The sequence below is a fragment of the Botryllus schlosseri genome, chromosome 16, assembly GCF_051294905.1.
Source record: "Botryllus schlosseri isolate E-star chromosome 16, Bs_hap1, whole genome shotgun sequence".
Taxonomy (NCBI): domain Eukaryota; kingdom Metazoa; phylum Chordata; class Ascidiacea; order Stolidobranchia; family Styelidae; genus Botryllus; species Botryllus schlosseri.
The window spans coordinates 19,978,872-20,001,263 of NC_137251.1; the positions used below are offsets into that span (position 1 = coordinate 19,978,872).

Here is a 22,392-nt window from a genome sequence, read left to right on the forward strand (position 1 = left end):
ATTGTAGGTTTATCAAATGAATCTCTTCGAGCACGTGTTGTTAAGACAATTATATACTCGAAGTAAATTGCAAAATTGAGAAATATTCGTATGCCAACATGGTGCTGTAAAATACACGGTGTTGTCGTTTACATATCATCCCCGCAGCACACTGATCCAAATCAACTATATTCGAATTATGTTTCTAATCATTTTCGCTAATGAAAGAAATGATGTTTGAACAGGTAAATTGACGGTGTCAGTTCATTTATACCAGGGATCACCAACCTTTTTGCAAGCAAGAGCTGCTTTGGTACCGACGGGCTACCATTTACTTCAGCCGTTTATCCGTACCAGACTGAATTTTCGCTTTGATACTCATATCAATACCTCCTAAACTACAATAGCCATGCATACGCCGTTGGGATCATTCGACGTAACTTTCGGACTGCTACAATCTGGTAGCGGAATTGTAGCTATAGGCCCTCGGGAACATAGAGAAATCTTGATATAATTGAACTTTTCATAAATTTTCATACCCCAAAAATGGCTAAATATGACAATATCTCCTAAACTACAATAGCCATGAATACGCCGTTGGGCTCATTCGACGTAACTTACGGACTGCTACAATTTGGTAGCGGAGTTGTAGCTATATACCCTCGGGAACATAGAGAAATCTTGGTATAATTGAACTTTTCATAAATTTTCATACCCGCCAAAATGGCTAAATCTGCCAATATCTCCTAAACTACAATAGCCATGAATACGCCCTTGGGCTCATTCGACGTAACTTTCGGACTGCTACAATCTGCTAGCGGAGTTGTAGCTATAGGCCCTCAGGAACATAGAGAAATCTTGGTATATTTGAACTTTTCATAAATTTTCATACCCCCCAAAATGGCTAAATCTGCCAATATCTCCTAAACTACAACAGCCATGAATACGCCGTTGGGCTCATTCGACGTAACTTACGGACTGCTACAATTTGGTAGCGGAGTTGTAGCTATATACCCTCGGGAACATAGAGAAATCTTGGTATAATTGAACTTTTCATAAATTTTCATACCCGCCAAAATGGCTAAATCTGCCAATATCTCCTAAAGTACAATAGCCATGAATACGCCCTTGGGCTCATTCGACGTAACTTTCGGACTGCTACAATCTGCTAGCGGAGTTGTAGCTATAGGCCCTCAGGAACATAGAGAAATCTTGGTATAATTGAACTTCTCAGAAATTCTCATACCCCCCAAAATGGCTAAATCTGCCAATATCTCCTAAACTACAATAGCCATGAATACGCCGCTGGGCTCATTCGACGTAACTTTCGGACTGCTACAATCTGGTAGCGGAGTTGTAGCTATATACCCTCGGGAACATAGAGAAATCTTGGTGTAATTGAACTTCTCATAAATTTTCATACCCCCCAAAATGGCTAAATCTGCCAATATCTCCTAAACTACAATAGCCATGAATACACCGTTGGGCTCATTCGACGTAACTTTCGGACTGCTACAATCTGGTAGCGGAGTTGTAGCTATATACCCTCGGGAACATAGAGAAATCTCGGTATAATTGAACTTTTAATAAATTTTCATACCCCCCAAAATGGCTAAATCTGCCAATATCTCCTAAACTACAATAGCCATGAATACGCCGTTGGGCTCATTCGACGTAGCTTACGGACTGCTACAATTTGGTAGCGGAGTTGTAGCTACATACCCTCGGGAACATAGAGAAATCTTGATATAATTGAACTTTTCATAAATTTTCATACCACAAAAATGGCTTAATATGACAATATCTCCTAAACTACAATAGCCATGAATACGCCGTTGGGCTCATTCGATGTAACTTACGGAATGCTACAATTTGGTAGCGGAGTTGTAGCTATATACCCTCGGGAACATAGAAAAATCTTGGTATAATTGAACTTTTCATAAATTTTCATACCCCCCAAAATGGCTAAATGTGCCAATATCTCCTAAACTACAATAGCCATGAATACGCCGTTGGGCTCATTCGACGTAACTTTCGGACTGCTACAATCTGCTAGCGGAGTTGTAGCTATAGGCCCTCAGGAACATAGAGAAATCTTGGTATAATTGAACTTCTCATAAATTCTCATACCCCCCAAAATGGCTAAATCTGCCAATATCTCCTAAACTACTATAGCCATGAATACGCCGTTGTGCTCATTCGACGTAACTTTCAGACTGCTAAATCTGGTAGCGGAGTTGTAGCTATATACCCTCGGGAACATAGAGAAATCTTGGTATAATTGAACTTCTCATAAATTTTCATACCCCCCAAAATGGCTAAATCTGATAATATCTCCTAAACTACAATAGCCATGAATACACCGTTGGGCTCATTCCACGTAACTTTCGGACTGCTACAATCTGGTAGCGGAGTTGTAGCTATATACCCTCGGGAACATAGAGAAATCTCGGTAGAATTGAACTTTTAATAAATTTTCATACCCCCCAAAATGGCTATATCTGCCAATATCTCCTAAACTACAATAGCCATGAATACGCCGTTGGGCTCATTCGACATAACTTTCGGACTGCTACAATCTGGTAGCGGAGTTGTAGCTATAGGCCCTCGGGAACATTGAGAAATCTTGATATAATTGAACTTTTCATAAATTTTCATACCCCCAAAATGGCTAAATATGACAATATCTCCTAAACTACAATAGCCATGAATACGCCGTTGGGCTCATTCGACGTAACTTACGGTCTGCTACAATTTGGTAGCGGAGTTGTAGCTATATACCCTCGGGAACATAGAGCAATCTTGGTATAATTGAACTTTTCATAAATTTTCATACCCCCCAAAATGGCTAAATCAGCCAATATCTCCCAAACTACAATTGCCATGAATACCCCGTTGGGCTCATTCGACGTAACTTTCGGACTGCTACAATCTGGTAGCGGAGTTGTAGCTATAGGCCCTGGGCAACATAGAGAAATCTTGGTATAATTGAACTTTTCATAAATTTTCTTACCACTCAAAATGGCTAAATCTGACAATATCGCCTAAACTACAATAGCCATGAATACGCCGTTGGGCTCATTCGACGTAACTTTAGGACTGCTACAATCTGGTAGCGGAGTTGTAGCTATAGGCCCTCGGGAACATAGAGATATCTTAGTATAATTGAACTTTTCATAAATTTTCATACCCCCCAAAATGGCTAAACCTGCAAATATCTCCTAAACTACAATTGCCAGGAATACGCCGATAGGTTCATTCGGTGTAACTTTCGGACTGCTACAATCTGGTAGCAGAGGTGTAGCTGTGGGCCCTCGGTAACATAGAAAAATCTTGGTATAATTGAACTTTTCATAAATTTCCATACCCCCTAAAATGGCTAAATCTGCCAATATCGCCTAAACTACAATTGCCAGGAATACGCCGATAGGCTCATTCAGTGTAACTTTCGGAGTGCTACAATCTGGTAGCGGAGTTGTAGCTGTGGGCCCTCGGGAACATAGAAAAATCTTGGTATAATTGAACTTTTCATAAATTTTCATACCCCCCAAAATGGCTAAATCTGCCAATAACTTCTAAACTACAATTGCCAGAAATACGCCGATAGGCTCATTCGGTGTAACTTTCGGACTGCTACAATCTGGTAGCAGAGGTGTAGCTGTGGGCCCACGGTAACATAGAAAAATCTTGGTATAATTGAACTTTTCATAAATTTTCATACCCCCTAAAATGGCTAAATCTGCAAATATCGCCTAAACTACAATTGCCAGGAATACGCCGATAGGCTCATTCGGTGTAACTTTCGGAGTGCTACAATCTGATAGCGGAGTTGTAGCTGTGGGCCCTCGGGAACATTGAAAAATCTTGGTATAATTGAACTTTTCATAAATTTTCATACCCCCTAAAATGGCTAAATCTGCCAATATCTCCTAAACTACAATTGCCAGGAATACGCCGATAGGCTCATTCGGTGTAACTTTCGGACTGCTACAATCTGGTAGCGGAGTTTTAGCTGTGGGCCCACGGGAACATAGAAAAATCTTGGTATAATTGAACTTTTCATAAATTTTCATACTCCCTAAAATGGCTATATCTGCCAATATCTCCTAAACTACAATTGCCAGGAATACGCCGATAGGCTCATTCGGTGTAACTTTCGGACTGCTACAATCTGGTAGCGGAGTTGTAGCTGTAGGCCCTCGGGAACATAGAAAAATCTTGGTATAATTGAACTTTTCATAAATTTTCATACCCCCTAAAATGGCTAAATCTGCCAATATCTCCTAAACTACAATTGCCAGGAATACGCCGATAGGCTCATTCGGTGTAACTTTCGGACTGCTACAATCTGGTAGCGGAGTTGTAGCTGTGGGCCCTCGGGAACATAGAAAAATCTTGGTATAATTGAACTTTTCATAAATTTTCATACCCCCTAAAATGGCTAAATCTGCCAATATCTCCTAAACTACAATTTCCAGGAATACGCCGATAGGCTCATTCGGTGTAACTTTCGGACTGCTACAATCTGGTAGCGGAGTTGTAGCTGTGGGCCCTCGGGAACATAGAAAAATCTTGGTATAATTGAACTTTTCATAAATTTTCATACCCCCTAAAATGGCTAAATCTGCCAATATCTCCTAAACTACAATTGCCAGGAATACGCCGATAGGCTCATTCGGTGTAACTTTCGGACTGCTACAATCTGGTAGCGGAGTTTTAGCTGTGGGCCCTCGGGAACATGGAAAAATCTTGGTATAATTGAACTTTTCATAAATTTTCATACTCCCTAAAATGGCTAAATCTGCCAATATCTCCTAAACTACAATTGCCAGGAATACGCCGATAGGCTCATTCGGTGTAACTTTCGGACTGCTACAATCTGGTAGCGGAGTTGTAGCTGTGGGCCCTCGGCAACATAGAAAAATCTTGGTATAATTGAACTTTTCATAAATTTTCATACCCCCTAAAATGGCTAAATCTGCCAATATCTCCTAAACTACAATTGCCAGGAATACGCCGATAGGTTCATTCGGTGTAACTTTCGGACTGCTACAATTTGGTAGCGGAGTTGTAGCTGTGGGCCCTCGGGAACATAGAAAAATCTTGGTATAATTGAACTTTTCATAAATTTTCATACCCCCTAAAATGGCTAAATCTGCCAATATCTCCTAAACTACAATCGCCAGGAATACGCCAATAGGCTCATTCAGTGTAACTTTCGGACTGCTACAATCTGGAAGCGGAGTTGTAGCTGTGGGCCCTCGGGAACATGGAAAAATCTTGGTATAATGGAACTTTTCATAAATTTTCATACCCCCTAAAATGGCTAAATCTGCCGATATCTTCTAAACTACAATTGCCAGGAATACGCCGATAGGCTCATTCGGTGTAACTTTCGGACTGCTACAATCTGGTAGCGGAGTTGTAGCTGTGGGCCCTCGGGAACATAGAAAAATCTTGGTATAATTGAACTTCTCATAAATTCTCATACCCCCCAAAATGGGTAAATCTGCCAATATCTCCTAAACTACAATAGCCAGGAATACGCCGATAGGCTCATTCGACGTAACGTTTGAATTGCTACAGTCTGGTAGCAGAGTTGTAACTGTAGGCCCTCGGGAACATAAAGAAATCTTGGTGTAATTGAACTTTTCATAAATTTTCATACCCCCCAAAATGGCTAAATCTGCCAATATCTCCTAAACTACAATAGCCAGGAATACGCCGATAGGCTCATTCGACGTAACTTTTGAATTGCTACAGTCTGGTAGCAGAATTGTAACTGTAGGCCCTCGGAAACAAAGAGAAATCTTGGTGTAATTGAACTTTTCATAAATTTTCATACCCCGCAAAATGGCTAAATCTGCCAATATCTCCTAAACTACAATAGCCAGGAATACGCCAATAGGCTCATTCGACGTAACTTTTGAATTGCTACAGTCTGGTAGCAGAGTTGTAACTGTAGGCCCTCGGGAACGGAGAAATCTTGGTGTAATTGAACTTTTCATAAATTTTCATACCCTACAAAATGGCTAAATCTGCCAATATCTCCTAAACTACAATAGCCAGGAATACGCCGATAGGCTCATTCGACGTAACTTTTGAATTGCTACAGTCTGGTAGCAGAGTTGTAACTGTAGGCCCTCGGGAACATAGAGAAATCTTGGTGTAATTGAACTTTTCAAAAATTTTCATACCCCCCAAAATGGCTAAATCTGCCAATATCTCCTAAACTACAATAGCCAGGAATACGCCGATAGGCTCATTCGACGTAACTTTTGAATTGCTACAGTCTGGTAGCAGAGTTGTAACTGTAGGCCCTCGGGAACATAGAGAAATCTTGGTGTAATTGAACTTTTCAAAAATTTTCATACCCCCCAAGAAGGCTAAATCTGCCAATATCTCCTAAACTACAATAGCCAGGAATACGCCGATAGGCTCATTCGACGTAACTTTTGAATTGCTACAGTCTGGTAGCAGAGTTGTAACTGTAGGCCCTCGGGAACATAGAGAAATCTTGGTGTAATTGAACTTTTCATAAATTTTCATACCACCCAAAATGGCTAAATCTGCCAATATCTCCTAAACTACAATAGCCAGGAATACGCCGATAGGCTCATTCGACGTAACTTTTGAATTGCTACAGTCTGGTAGCAGAGTTGTAACTGTAGGCCCTCGGAAACATAGAGAAATCTTGGTGTAATTGAACTTTTCATAAATTTTCATACCCCGCAAAATGGCTAAATCTGCCAATATCTCCTAAACTACAATAGCCAGGAATACGCCGATAGGCTCATTCGACGTAACTTTTGAATTGCTACAGTCTGGTAGCAGAGTTGTAACTGTAGGCCCTCGGGAACATAGAGAAATCTTGGTGTAATTGAACTTTTCATAAATTTTCATACCCTCCAAAATGGCTAAATCTGCCAATATCTCCTAAACTACAATAGCCAGGAATACGCCGATAGGCTCATTCGACGTAACTTTTGAATTGCTACAGTCTGGTAGCAGAGTTGTAACTGTAGGCCCTCGGGAACATAGAGAAATCTTGGTGTAATTGAACTTTTCAAAAATTTTCATACCCCCCAAAATGGCTAAATCTGCCAATATCTCCTAAACTACAATAGCCAGGAATACGCCGATAGGCTCATTCGACGTAACTTTTGAATTGCTACAGTCTGGTAGCAGAGTTGTAACTGTAGGCCCTCGGGAACATAGAGAAATCTTGGTGTAATTGAACTTTTCAAAAATTTTCATACCCCCCAAAATGGCTAAATCTGCCAATATCTCCTAAACTACAATAGCCAGGAATACGCCGATAGGCTCATTCGACGTAACTTTTGAATTGCTACAGTCTGGTAGCAGAGTTGTAACTGTAGGCCCTCGGGAACATAGAGAAATCTTGGTGTAATTGAACTTTTCATAAATTTTCATACCCCCCAAAATGGCTAAATCTGCCAATATCTCCTAAACTACAATAGCCAGGAATACGCCGATAGGCTCATTCGACGTAACTTTTGAATTGCTACAGTCTGGTAGCAGAGTTGTAACTGTAGGCCCTCGGAAACATAGAGAAATCTTGGTGTAATTGAACTTTTCAAAAATTTTCATACCCCCCAAAATGGCTAAATCTGCCAATATCTCCTAAACTACAATAGCCAGGAATACGCCGATAGGCTCATTCGACGTAACTTTTGAATTGCTACAGTCTGGTAGCAGAGTTGTAACTGTAGGCCCTCGGGAACATAGAGAAATCTTGGTATAATTGAACTTCTCATAAATTTTCATACCCCCCAAAATGGCTAAATCTGCCAATATCTCCTAAACTACAATAGCCATGAATACACCGTTGGGCTCATTCGACGTAACTTTCGGACTGCTACAATCTGGTAGCGGAGTTGTAGCTATATACCCTCGGGAACATAGAGAAATCTCGGTATAATTGAACTTTTAATAAATTTTCATACCCCCCAAAATGGCTAAATCTGCCAATATCTCCTAAACTACAATAGCCATGAATACGCCGTTGGGCTCATTCGACGTAGCTTACGGACTGCTACAATTTGGTAGCGGAGTTGTAGCTACATACCCTCGGGAACATAGAGAAATCTTGATATAATTGAACTTTTCATAAATTTTCATACCACAAAAATGGCTTAATATGACAATATCTCCTAAACTACAATAGCCATGAATACGCCGTTGGGCTCATTCGATGTAACTTACGGAATGCTACAATTTGGTAGCGGAGTTGTAGCTATATACCCTCGGGAACATAGAAAAATCTTGGTATAATTGAACTTTTCATAAATTTTCATACCCCCCAAAATGGCTAAATGTGCCAATATCTCCTAAACTACAATAGCCATGAATACGCCGTTGTCCTCATTCGACGTAACTTTCAGACTGCTAAATCTGGTAGCGGAGTTGTAGCTATATACCCTCGGGAACATAGAGAAATCTTGGTATAATTGAACTTCTCATAAATTTTCATACCCCCCAAAATGGCTAAATCTGATAATATCTCCTAAACTACAATAGCCATGAATACACCGTTGGGCTCATTCCACGTAACTTTCGGACTGCTACAATCTGGTAGCGGAGTTGTAGCTATATACCCTCGGGAACATAGAGAAATCTCGGTAGAATTGAACTTTTAATAAATTTTCATACCCCCCAAAATGGCTATATCTGCCAATATCTCCTAAACTACAATAGCCATGAATACGCCGTTGGGCTCATTCGACATAACTTTCGGACTGCTACAATCTGGTAGCGGAGTTGTAGCTATAGGCCCTCGGGAACATTGAGAAATCTTGATATAATTGAACTTTTCATAAATTTTCATACCCCCAAAATGGCTAAATATGACAATATCTCCTAAACTACAATAGCCATGAATACGCCGTTGGGCTCATTCGACGTAACTTACGGTCTGCTACAATTTGGTAGCGGAGTTGTAGCTATATACCCTCGGGAACATAGAGCAATCTTGGTATAATTGAACTTTTCATAAATTTTCATACCCCCCAAAATGGCTAAATCAGCCAATATCTCCTAAACTACAATTGCCATGAATACCCCGTTGGGCTCATTCGACGTAACTTTCGGACTGCTACAATCTGGTAGCGGAGTTGTAGCTATAGGCCCTGGGCAACATAGAGAAATCTTGGTATAATTGAACTTTTCATAAATTTTCTTACCACTCAAAATGGCTAAATCTGACAATATCGCCTAAACTACAATAGCCATGAATACGCCGTTGGGCTCATTCGACGTAACTTTAGGACTGCTACAATCTGGTAGCGGAGTTGTAGCTATAGGCCCTCGGGAACATAGAGATATCTTAGTATAATTGAACTTTTCATAAATTTTCATACCCCCCAAAATGGCTAAACCTGCAAATATCTCCTAAACTACAATTGCCAGGAATACGCCGATAGGTTCATTCGGTGTAACTTTCGGACTGCTACAATCTGGTAGCAGAGGTGTAGCTGTGGGCCCTCGGTAACATAGAAAAATCTTGGTATAATTGAACTTTTCATAAATTTCCATACCCCCTAAAATGGCTAAATCTGCCAATATCGCCTAAACTACAATTGCCAGGAATACGCCGATAGGCTCATTCGGTGTAACTTTCGGAGTGCTACAATCTGGTAGCGGAGTTGTAGCTGTGGGCCCTCGGGAACATAGAAAAATCTTGGTATAATTGAACTTTTCATAAATTTTCATACCCCCCAAAATGGCTAAATCTGCCAATAACTTCTAAACTACAATTGCCAGAAATACGCCGATAGGCTCATTCGGTGTAACTTTCGGACTGCTACAATCTGGTAGCAGAGGTGTAGCTGTGGGCCCACGGTAACATAGAAAAATCTTGGTATAATTGAACTTTTCATAAATTTTCATACCCCCTAAAATGGCTAAATCTGCAAATATCGCCTAAACTACAATTGCCAGGAATACGCCGATAGGCTCATTCGGTGTAACTTTCGGAGTGCTACAATCTGATAGCGGAGTTGTAGCTGTGGGCCCTCGGGAACATTGAAAAATCTTGGTATAATTGAACTTTTCATAAATTTTCATACCCCCTAAAATGGCTAAATCTGCCAATATCTCCTAAACTACAATTGCCAGGAATACGCCGATAGGCTCATTCGGTGTAACTTTCGGACTGCTACAATCTGGTAGCGGAGTTTTAGCTGTGGGCCCTCGGGAACGTAGAAAAATCTTGGTATAATTGAACTTTTCATAAATTTTCATACTCCCTAAAATGGCTATATCTGCCAATATCTCCTAAACTACAATTGCCAGGAATACGCCGATAGGCTCATTCGGTGTAACTTTCGGACTGCTACAATCTGGTAGCGGAGTTGTAGCTGTAGGCCCTCGGGAACATAGAAAAATCTTGGTATAATTGAACTTTTCATGAATTTTCATACCCCCTAAAATGGCTAAATCTGCCAATATCTCCTAAACTACAATTGCCAGGAATACGCCGATAGGCTCATTCGGTGTAACTTTCGGACTGCTACAATCTGGTAGCGGAGTTGTAGCTGTGGGCCCTCGGGAACATAGAAAAATCTTGGTATAATTGAACTTTTCATAAATTTTCATACCCCCTAAAATGGCTAAATCTGCCAATATCTCCTAAACTACAATTTCCAGGAATACGCCGATAGGCTCATTCGGTGTAACTTTCGGACTGCTACAATCTGGTAGCGGAGTTGTAGCTGTGGGCCCTCGGGAACATAGAAAAATCTTGGTATAATTGAACTTTTCATAAATTTTCATACCCCCTAAAATGGCTAAATCTGCCAATATCTCCTAAACTACAATTGCCAGGAATACGCCGATAGGCTCATTCGGTGTAACTTTCGGACTGCTACAATCTGGTAGCGGAGTTTTAGCTGTGGGCCCTCGGGAACATGGAAAAATCTTGGTATAATTGAACTTTTCATAAATTTTCATACTCCCTAAAATGGCTAAATCTGCCAATATCTCCTAAACTACAATTGCCAGGAATACGCCGATAGGCTCATTCGGTGTAACTTTCGGACTGCTACAATCTGGTAGCGGAGTTGTAGCTGTGGGCCCTCGGCAACATAGAAAAATCTTGGTATAATTGAACTTTTCATAAATTTTCATACCCCCTAAAATGGCTAAATCTGCCAATATCTCCTAAACTACAATTGCCAGGAATACGCCGATAGGTTCATTCGGTGTAACTTTCGGACTGCTACAATTTGGTAGCGGAGTTGTAGCTGTGGGCCCTCGGGAACATAGAAAAATCTTGGTATAATTGAACTTTTCATAAATTTTCATACCCCCTAAAATGGCTAAATCTGCCAATATCTCCTAAACTACAATCGCCAGGAATACGCCAATAGGCTCATTCAGTGTAACTTTCGGACTGCTACAATCTGGAAGCGGAGTTGTAGCTGTGGGCCCTCGGGAACATAGAAAAATCTTGGTATAATTGAACTTTTCATAAATTTTCATACCCCCTAAAATGGCTAAATCTGCCGATATCTTCTAAACTACAATTGCCAGGAATACGCCGATAGGCTCATTCGGTGTAACTTTCGGACTGCTACAATCTGGTAGCGGAGTTGTAGCTGTGGGCCCTCGGGAACATAGAAAAATCTTGGTATAATTGAACTTCTCATAAATTCTCATACCCCCCAAAATAGGTAAATCTGCCAATATCTCCTAAACTACAATAGCCAGGAATACGCCGATAGGCTCATTCGACGTAACGTTTGAATTGCTACAGTCTGGTAGCAGAGTTGTAACTGTAGGCCCTCGGGAACATAAAGAAATCTTGGTGTAATTGAACTTTTCATAAATTTTCATACCCCCCAAAATGGCTAAATCTGCCAATATCTCCTAAACTACAATAGCCAGGAATACGCCGATAGGCTCATTCGACGTAACTTTTGAATTGCTACAGTCTGGTAGCAGAATTGTAACTGTAGGCCCTCGGAAACATAGAGAAATCTTGGTGTAATTGAACTTTTCATAAATTTTCATACCCCGCAAAATGGCTAAATCTGCCAATATCTCCTAAACTACAATAGCCAGGAATACGCCGATAGGCTCATTCGACGTAACTTTTGAATTGCTACAGTCTGGTAGCAGAGTTGTAACTGTAGGCCCTCGGGAACGGAGAAATCTTGGTGTAATTGAACTTTTCATAAATTTTCATACCCTCCAAAATGGCTAAATCTGCCAATATCTCCTAAACTACAATAGCCAGGAATACGCCGATAGGCTCATTCGACGTAACTTTTGAATTGCTACAGTCTGGTAGCAGAGTTGTAACTGTAGGCCCTCGGGAACATAGAGAAATCTTGGTGTAATTGAACTTTTCAAAAATTTTCATACCCCCCAAAATGGCTAAATCTGCCAATATCTCCTAAACTACAATAGCCAGGAATACGCCGATAGGCTCATTCGACGTAACTTTTGAATTGCTACAGTCTGGTAGCAGAGTTGTAACTGTAGGCCCTCGGGAACATAGAGAAATCTTGGTGTAATTGAACTTTTCAAAAATTTTCATACCCCCCAAGATGGCTAAATCTGCCAATATCTCCTAAACTACAATAGCCAGGAATACGCCGATAGGCTCATTCGACGTAACTTTTGAATTGCTACAGTCTGGTAGCAGAGTTGTAACTGTAGGCCCTCGGGAACATAGAGAAATCTTGGTGTAATTGAACTTTTCATAAATTTTCATACCACCCAAAATGGCTAAATCTGCCAATATCTCCTAAACTACAATAGCCAGGAATACGCCGATAGGCTCATTCGACGTAACTTTTGAATTGCTACAGTCTGGTAGCAGAGTTGTAACTGTAGGCCCTCGGAAACATAGAGAAATCTTGGTGTAATTGAACTTTTCATAAATTTTCATACCCCGCAAAATGGCTAAATCTGCCAATATCTCCTAAACTACAATAGCCAGGAATACGCCGATAGGCTCATTCGACGTAACTTTTGAATTGCTACAGTCTGGTAGCAGAGTTGTAACTGTAGGCCCTCGGGAACATAGAGAAATCTTGGTGTAATTGAACTTTTCATAAATTTTCATACCCTCCAAAATGGCTAAATCTGCCAATATCTCCTAAACTACAATAGCCAGGAATACGCCGATAGGCTCATTCGACGTAACTTTTGAATTGCTACAGTCTGGTAGCAGAGTTGTAACTGTAGGCCCTCGGGAACATAGAGAAATCTTGGTGTAATTGAACTTTTCAAAAATTTTCATACCCCCCAAAATGGCTAAATCTGCCAATATCTCCTAAACTACAATAGCCAGGAATACGCCGATAGGCTCATTCGACGTAACTTTTGAATTACTACAGTCTGGTAGCAGAGTTGTAACTGTAGGCCCTCGGGAACATAGAGAAATCTTGGTGTAATTGAACTTTTCAAAAATTTTCATACCCCCCAAAATGGCTAAATCTGCCAATATCTCCTAAACTACAATAGCCAGGAATACGCCGATAGGCTCATTCGACGTAACTTTTGAATTGCTACAGTCTGGTAGCAGAGTTGTAACTGTAGGCCCTCGGGAACATAGAGAAATCTTGGTGTAATTGAACTTTTCATAAATTTTCATACCCCCCAAAATGGCTAAATCTGCCAATATCTCCTAAACTACAATAGCCAGGAATACGCCGATAGGCTCATTCGACGTAACTTTTGAATTGCTACAGTCTGGTAGCAGAGTTGTAACTGTAGGCCCTCGGAAACATAGAGAAATCTTGGTGTAATTGAACTTTTCAAAAATTTTCATACCCCCCAAAATGGCTAAATCTGCCAATATCTCCTAAACTACAATAGCCAGGAATACGCCGATAGGCTCATTCGACGTAACTTTTGAATTGCTACAGTCTGGTAGCAGAGTTGTAACTGTAGGCCCTCGGGAACATAGAGAAATCTTGGTATAATTGAACTTCTCATAAATTTTCATACCCCCCAAAATGGCTAAATCTGCCAATATCTCCTAAACTACAATAGCCATGAATACACCGTTGGGCTCATTCGACGTAACTTTCGGACTGCTACAATCTGGTAGCGGAGTTGTAGCTATATACCCTCGGGAACATAGAGAAATCTCGGTATAATTGAACTTTTAATAAATTTTCATACCCCCCAAAATGGCTAAATCTGCCAATATCTCCTAAACTACAATAGCCATGAATACACCGTTGGGCTCATTCGACGTAGCTTACGGACTGCTACAATTTGGTAGCGGAGTTGTAGCTACATACCCTCGGGAACATAGAGAAATCTTGATATAATTGAACTTTTCATAAATTTTCATACCACAAAAATGGCTTAATATGACAATATCTCCTAAACTACAATAGCCATGAATACGCCGTTGGGCTCATTCGATGTAACTTACGGAATGCTACAATTTGGTAGCGGAGTTGTAGCTATATACCCTCGGGAACATAGAAAAATCTTGGTATAATTGAACTTTTCATAAATTTTCATAACCCCCAAAATGGCTAAATGTGCCAATATCTCCTAAACTACAATAGCCATGAATACGCCGTTGGGCTCATTCGACGTAACTTTCGGACTGCTACAATCTGCTAGCGGAGTTGTAGCTATAGGCCCTCAGGAACATAGAGAAATCTTGGTATAATTGAACTTCTCATAAATTCTCATACCCCCCAAAATGGCTAAATCTGCCAATATCTCCTAAACTACTATAGCCATGAATACGCCGTTGTGCTCATTCGACGTAACTTTCAGACTGCTAAATCTGGTAGCGGAGTTGTAGCTATATACCCTCGGGAACATAGAGAAATCTTGGTATAATTGAACTTCTCATAAATTTTCATACCCCCCCCAAATGGCTAAATCTGATAATATCTCCTAAACTACAATAGCCATGAATACACCGTTGGGCTCATTCCACGTAACTTTCGGACTGCTACAATCTGGTAGCGGAGTTGTAGCTATATACCCTCGGGAACATAGAGAAATCTCGGTAGAATTGAACTTTTAATAAATTTTCATACCCCCCAAAATGGCTATATCTGCCAATATCTCCTAAACTACAATAGCCATGAATACGCCGTTGGGCTCATTCGACATAACTTTCGGACTGCTACAATCTGGTAGCGGAGTTGTAGCTATAGGCCCTCGGGAACATTGAGAAATCTTGATATAATTGAACTTTTCATAAATTTTCATACCCCCAAAATGGCTAAATATGACAATATCTCCTAAACTACAATAGCCATGAATACGCCGTTGGGCTCATTCGACGTAACTTACGGTCTGCTACAATTTGGTAGCGGAGTTGTAGCTATATACCCTCGGGAACATAGAGCAATCTTGGTATAATTGAACTTTTCATAAATTTTCATACCCCCCAAAATGGCTAAATCAGCCAATATCTCCTAAACTACAATTGCCATGAATACCCCGTTGGGCTCATTCGACGTAACTTTCGGACTGCTACAATCTGGTAGCGGAGTTGTAGCTATAGGCCCTGGGCAACATAGAGAAATCTTGGTATAATTGAACTTTTCATAAATTTTCTTACCACTCAAAATGGCTAAATCTGACAATATCGCCTAAACTACAATAGCCATGAATACGCCGTTGGGCTCATTCGACGTAACTTTAGGACTGCTACAATCTGGTAGCGGAGTTGTAGCTATAGGCCCTCGGGAACATAGAGATATCTTAGTATAATTGAACTTTTCATAAATTTTCATACCCCCCAAAATGGCTAAACCTGCAAATATCTCCTAAACTACAATTGCCAGGAATACGCCGATAGGTTCATTCGGTGTAACTTTCGGACTGCTACAATCTGGTAGCAGAGGTGTAGCTGTGGGCCCTCGGTAACATAGAAAAATCTTGGTATAATTGAACTTTTCATAAATTTTCATACCCCCTAAAATGGCTAAATCTGCCAATATCGCCTAAACTACAATTGCCAGGAATACGCCGATAGGCTCATTCGGTGTAACTTTCGGAGTGCTACAATCTGGTAGCGGAGTTGTAGCTGTGGGCTCTCGGGAACATAGAAAAATCTTGGTATAATTGAACTTTTCATAAATTTTCATACCCCCCAAAATGGCTAAATCTGCCAATAACTTCTAAACTACAATTGCCAGAAATACGCCGATAGGCTCATTCGGTGTAACTTTCGGACTGCTACAATCTGGTAGCAGAGGTGTAGCTGTGGGCCCACGGTAACATAGAAAAATCTTGGTATAATTGAACTTTTCATAAATTTTCATACCCCCTAAAATGGCTAAATCTGCAAATATCGCCTAAACTACAATTGCCAGGAATACGCCGATAGGCTCATTCGGTGTAACTTTCGGAGTGCTACAATCTGGTAGCGGAGTTGTAGCTGTGGGCCCTCGGGAACATTGAAAAATCTTGGTATAATTGAACTTTTCATAAATTTTCATACTCCCTAAAATGGCTAAATCTGCCAATATCTCCTAAACTACAATTGCCAGGAATACGCCGATAGGCTCATTCGGTGTAACTTTCGGACTGCTACAATCTGGTAGCGGAGTTGTAGCTGTGGGCCCTCGGGAACATAGAAAAATCTTGGTATAATTGAACTTTTCATAAATTTTCATACCCCCTAAAATGGCTAAATCTGCCAATATCTCCTAAACTACAATTGCCAGGAATACGCCGATAGGCTCATTCGGTGTAACTTTCGGACTGCTACAATCTGGTAGCGGAGTTGTAGCTGTGGGCCCTCGGGAGCATAGAAAAATCTTGGTATAATTGAACTTTTCATAAATTTTCATACCCCCTAAAATGGCTAAATCTGCCAATATCTCCTAAACTACAATTGCCAGGAATACGCCGATAGGCTCATTCGGTGTAACTTTCGGACTGCTACAATCTGGTAGCGGAGTTGTAGCTGTGGGCCCTCGGGAACATAGAAAAATCTTGGTATAATTGAACTTTTCATAAATTTTCATACCCCCTAAAATGGCTAAATCTGCCAATATCTCCTAAACTACAATTGCCAGGAATACGCCGATAGGCTCATTCGACGTAACTTTTGAATTGCTACAGTCTGGTAGCAGAGTTGTAACTGTAGGCCCTCGGGAACATAGAGAAATCTTGGTGTAATTGAACTTTTCATAAATTTTCATACCCCCCAAAATGGCTAAATCTGCCAATATCTCCTAAACTACAATAGCCAGGAATACGCCGATAGGCTCATTCGACGTAACTTTTGAATTGCTACAGTCTGGTAGCAGAGTTGTAACTGTAGGCCCTCGGAAACATAGAGAAATCTTGGTGTAATTGAACTTTTCATAAATTTTCATACCCCGCAAAATGGCGAAATCTGCCAATATCTCCTAAACTACAATAGCCAGGAATACGCCGATAGGCTCATTCGACGTAACTTTTGAATTGCTACAGTCTGGTAGCAGAGTTGTAACTGTAGGCCCTCGGGAACATAGAGAAATCTTGGTGTAATTGAACTTTTCATAAATTTTCATACCCTCCAAAATGGCTAAATCTGCCAATATCTCCTAAACTACAATAGCCAGGAATACGCCGATAGGCTCATTCGACGTAACTTTTGAATTGCTACAGTCTGGTAGCAGAGTTGTAACTGTAGGCCCTCGGGAACATAGAGAAATCTTGGTGTAATTGAACTTTTCAAAAATTTTCATACCCCCCAAAATGGCTAAATCTGCCAATATCTCCTAAACTACAATAGCCAGGAATACGCCGATAGGCTCATTCGACGTAAATTTTGAATTGCTACAGTCTGGTAGCAGAGTTGTAACTGTAGGCCCTCGGGAACATAGAGAAATCTTGGTGTAATTGAACTTTTCAAAAATTTTCATACCCCCCAAAATGGCTAAATCTGCCAATATCTCCTAAACTACAATAGCCAGGAATACGCCGATAGGCTCATTCGACGTAACTTTTGAATTGCTACAGTCTGGTAGCAGAGTTGTAACTGTAGGCCCTCGGGAACATAGAGAAATCTTGGTGTAATTGAACTTTTCATAAATTTTCATACCCCCCAAAATGGCTAAATCTGCCAATATCTCCTAAACTACAATAGCCAGGAATACGCCGATAGGGTCATTCGACGTAACTTTTGAATTGCTACAGTCTGGTAGCAGAGTTGTAACTGTAGGCCCTCGGAAACATAGAGAAATCTTGGTGTAATTGAACTTTTCAAAAATTTTCATACCCCCCAAAATGGCTAAATCTGCCAATATCTCCTAAACTACAATAGCCAGGAATACGCCGATAGGCTCATTCGACGTAACTTTTGAATTGCTACAATCTGGTAGCAGAGTTGTAACTGTAGGCCCTCGGGAACATAGAGAAATCTTGGTATAATTGAACTTCTCATAAATTTTCATACCCCCCAAAATGGCTAAATCTGCCAATATCTCCTAAACTACAATAGCCATGAATACACCGTTGGGCTCATTCGACGTAACTTTCGGACTGCTACAATCTGGTAGCGGAGTTGTAGCTATATACCCTCGGGAACATAGAGAAATCTCGGTATAATTGAACTTTTAATAAATTTTCATACCCCCCAAAATGGCTAAATCTGCCAATATCTCCTAAACTACAATAGCCATGAATACGCCGTTGGGCTCATTCGACGTAGCTTACGGACTGCTACAATTTGGTAGCGGAGTTGTAGCTACATACCCTCGGGAACATAGAGAAATCTTGATATAATTGAACTTTTCATAAATTTTCATACCACAAAAATGGCTTAATATGACAATATCTCCTAAACTACAATAGCCATGAATACGCCGTTGGGCTCATTCGATGTAACTTACGGAATGCTACAATTTGGTAGCGGAGTTGTAGCTATATACCCTCGGGAACATAGAAAAATCTTGGTATAATTGAACTTTTCATAAATTTTCATACCCCCCAAAATGGCTAAATGTGCCAATATCTCCTAAACTACAATAGCCATGAATACGCCGTTGGGCTCATTCGACGTAACTTTCGGACTGCTACAATCTGCTAGCGGAGTTGTAGCTATAGGCCCTCAGGAACATAGAGAAATCTTGGTATAATTGAACTTCTCATAAATTCTCATACCCCCCAAAATGGCTAAATCTGCCAATATCTCCTAAACTACTATAGCCATGAATACGCCGTTGTGCTCATTCGACGTAACTTTCAGACTGCTAAATCTGGTAGCGGAGTTGTAGCTATATACCCTCGGGAACATAGAGAAATCTTGGTATAATTGAACTTCTCATAAATTTTCATACCCCCCAAAATGGCTAAATCTGACAATATCTCCTAAACTACAATAGCCATGAATACACCGTTGGGCTCATTCCACGTAACTTTCGGACTGCTACAATCTGGTAGCGGAGTTGTAGCTATATACCCTCGGGAACATAGAGAAATCTCGGTAGAATTGAACTTTTAATAAATTTTCATACCCCCCAAAATGGCTATATCTGCCAATATCTCCTAAACTACAATAGCCATGAATACGCCGTTGGGCTCATTCGACATAACTTTCGGACTGCTACAATCTGGTAGCGGAGTTGTAGCTATAGGCCCTCGGGAACATTGAGAAATCTTGATATAATTGAACTTTTTATAAATTTTCATACCCCCAAAATGGCTAAATATGACAATATCTCCTAAACTACAATAGCCATGAATACGCCGTTGGGCTCATTCGACGTAACTTACGGTCTGCTACAATTTGGTAGCGGAGTTGTAGCTATATACCCTCGGGAACATAGAGCAATCTTGGTATAATTGAACTTTTCATAAATTTTCATACCCCCCAAAATGGCTAAATCAGCCAATATCTCCTAAACTACAATTGCCATGAATACCCCGTTGGGCTCATTCGACGTAACTTTCGGACTGCTACAATCTGGTAGCGGAGTTGTAGCTATAGGCCCTGGGCAACATAGAGAAATCTTGGTATAATTGAACTTTTCATAAATTTTCTTACCACTCAAAATGGCTAAATCTGACAATATCGCCTAAACTACAATAGCCATGAATACGCCGTTGGGCTCATTCGACGTAACTTTCGGACTGCTACAATCTGGTAGCGGAGTTGTAGCTGTGGGCCCTCGGGAACATAGAAAAATCTTGGTATAATTGAACTTTTCATAAATTTTCATACCCCCCAAAATGGCTAAATCTGCCAATAACTTCTAAACTACAATTGCCAGAAATACGCCGATAGGCTCATTCGGTGTAACTTTCGGACTGCTACAATCTGGTAGCAGAGGTGTAGCTGTGGGCCCACGGTAACATAGAAAAATCTTGGTATAATTGAATTTTTCATAAATTTTCATACCCCCTAAAATGGCTAAATCTGCAAATATCGCCTAAACTACAATTGCCAGGAATACGCCGATAGGCTCATTCGGTGTAACTTTCGGAGTGCTACAATCTGGTAGCGGAGTTGTAGCTGTGGGCCCTCGGGAACATTGAAAAATCTTGGTATAATTGAACTTTTCATAAATTTTCATACCCCCTAAAATGGCTAAATCTGCCAATATCTCCTAAACTACAATTGCCAGGAATACGCCGATAGGCTCATTCGGTGTAACTTTCGGACTGCTACAATCTGGTAGCGGAGTTTTAGCTGTGGGCCCTCGGGAACATAGAAAAATCTTGGTATAATTGAACTTTTCATAAATTTTCATACTCCCTAAAATGGCTAAATCTGCCAATATCTCCTAAACTACAATTGCCAGGAATACGCCGATAGGCTCATTCGGTGTAACTTTCGGACTGCTACAATCTGGTAGCGGAGTTGTAGCTGTGGGCCCTCGGGAACATAGAAAAATCTTGGTATAATTGAACTTTTCATAAATTTTCATACCCCCTAAAATGGCTAAATCTGCCAATATCTCCTAAACTACAATTGCCAGGAATACGCCGATAGGCTCATTCGGTTTAACTTTCGGACTGCTACAATCTGGTAGCGGAGTTGTAGCTGTGGGCCCTCGGGAACATAGAAAAATCTTGGTATAATTGAACTTTTCATAAATTTTCATACCCCCTAAAATGGCTAAATCTGCCAATATCTCCTAAACTACAATTGCCAGGAATACGCCGATAGGCTCATTCGGTGTAACTTTCGGACTGCTACAATCTGGTAGCGGAGTTGTAGCTGTGGGCCCTCGGGAACATAGAAAAATCTTGGTATAAATGAACTTTTCATAAATTTTCATACCCCCTAAAATGGCTAAATCTGCCAATATCTCCTAAACTACAATTGCCAGGAATACGCCGATAGGCTCATTCGGTGTAACTTTCGGACTGCTACAATCTGGTAGCGGAGTTTTAGATTGGGCCCTCGGGAACATGGAAAAATCTTGGTATAATTGAACTTTTCATAAATTTTCATACTCCCTAAAATGGCTAAATCTGCCAATATCTCCTAAACTACAATTGCCAGGAATACGCCGATAGGCTCATTCGGTGTAACTTTCGGACTGCTACAATCTGGTAGCGGAGTTGTAGCTGTGGGCCCTCGGCAACATAGAAAAATCTTGGTATAATTGAACTTTTCATAAATTTTCATACCCCCTAAAATGGCTAAATCTGCCAATATCTCCTAAACTACAATTGCCAGGAATACGCCGATAGGTTCATTCGGTGTAACTTTCGGACTGCTACAATTTGGTAGCGGAGTTGTAGCTGTGGGCCCTCGGGAACATAGAAAAATCTTGGTATAATTGAACTTTTCATAAATTTTCATACCCCCTAAAATGGCTAAATCTGCCAATATCTCCTAAACTACAATTGCCAGGAATACGCCGATAGGCTCATTCAGTGTAACTTTATGACTGCTACAATCTGGAAGCGGAGTTGTAGCTGTGGGCCCTAGGGAACATAGAAAAATCTTGGTATAATTGAACTTTTCATAAATTTTCATACCCCCTAAAATGGCTAAATCTGCCGATATCTTCTAAACTACAATTGCCAGGAATACGCCGATAGGCTCATTCGGTGTTACTTTCGGACTGCTACAATCTGGTAGCGGAGTTGTAGCTGTGGGCCCTCGGGAACATAGAAAAATCTTGGTATAATTGAACTTCTCATAAATTCTCATACCCCCCAAAATGGGTAAATCTGCCAATATCTCCTAAACTACAATAGCCAGGAATACGCCGATAAGCTCATTCGACGTAACGTTTGAATTGCTACAGTCTGGTAGCAGAGTTGTAACTGTAGGCCCTCGGGAACATAAAGAAATCTTGGTGTAATTGAACTTTTCATAAATTTTCATACCCCCCAAAATGGCTAAATCTGCCAATATCTCCTAAACTACAATAGCCAGGAATACGCCGATAGGCTCATTCGACGTAACTTTTGAATTGCTACAGTCTGGTAGCAGAATTGTAACTGTAG

General features: G+C 40.6%; 1 long non-coding RNA gene across 2 annotated transcripts in view; it reads right to left on the reverse strand.

Moving 5' to 3' along the window:
- Window positions 1–348: 348 nt before the first annotated feature.
- LOC145459419 (uncharacterized) overlaps window positions 349–22,392 on the reverse strand; it is a 42,260-nt gene continuing 20,216 nt past the window's right edge. Inside the window, exons 2-4 of one of the 2 annotated variants that reach the window (XR_013921408.1) lie at window positions 17,656–19,069; window positions 6,158–14,646; window positions 349–2,089 (exon numbers count right to left, since the gene is read on the reverse strand). This is a non-coding gene — a long non-coding RNA (uncharacterized LOC145459419). Of the gene's footprint in view, window positions 2,090–2,871; window positions 14,647–17,655; window positions 19,070–22,392 lie in introns of those variants that run through there. The other variant, XR_013921407.1, reaches the window with a different exon arrangement.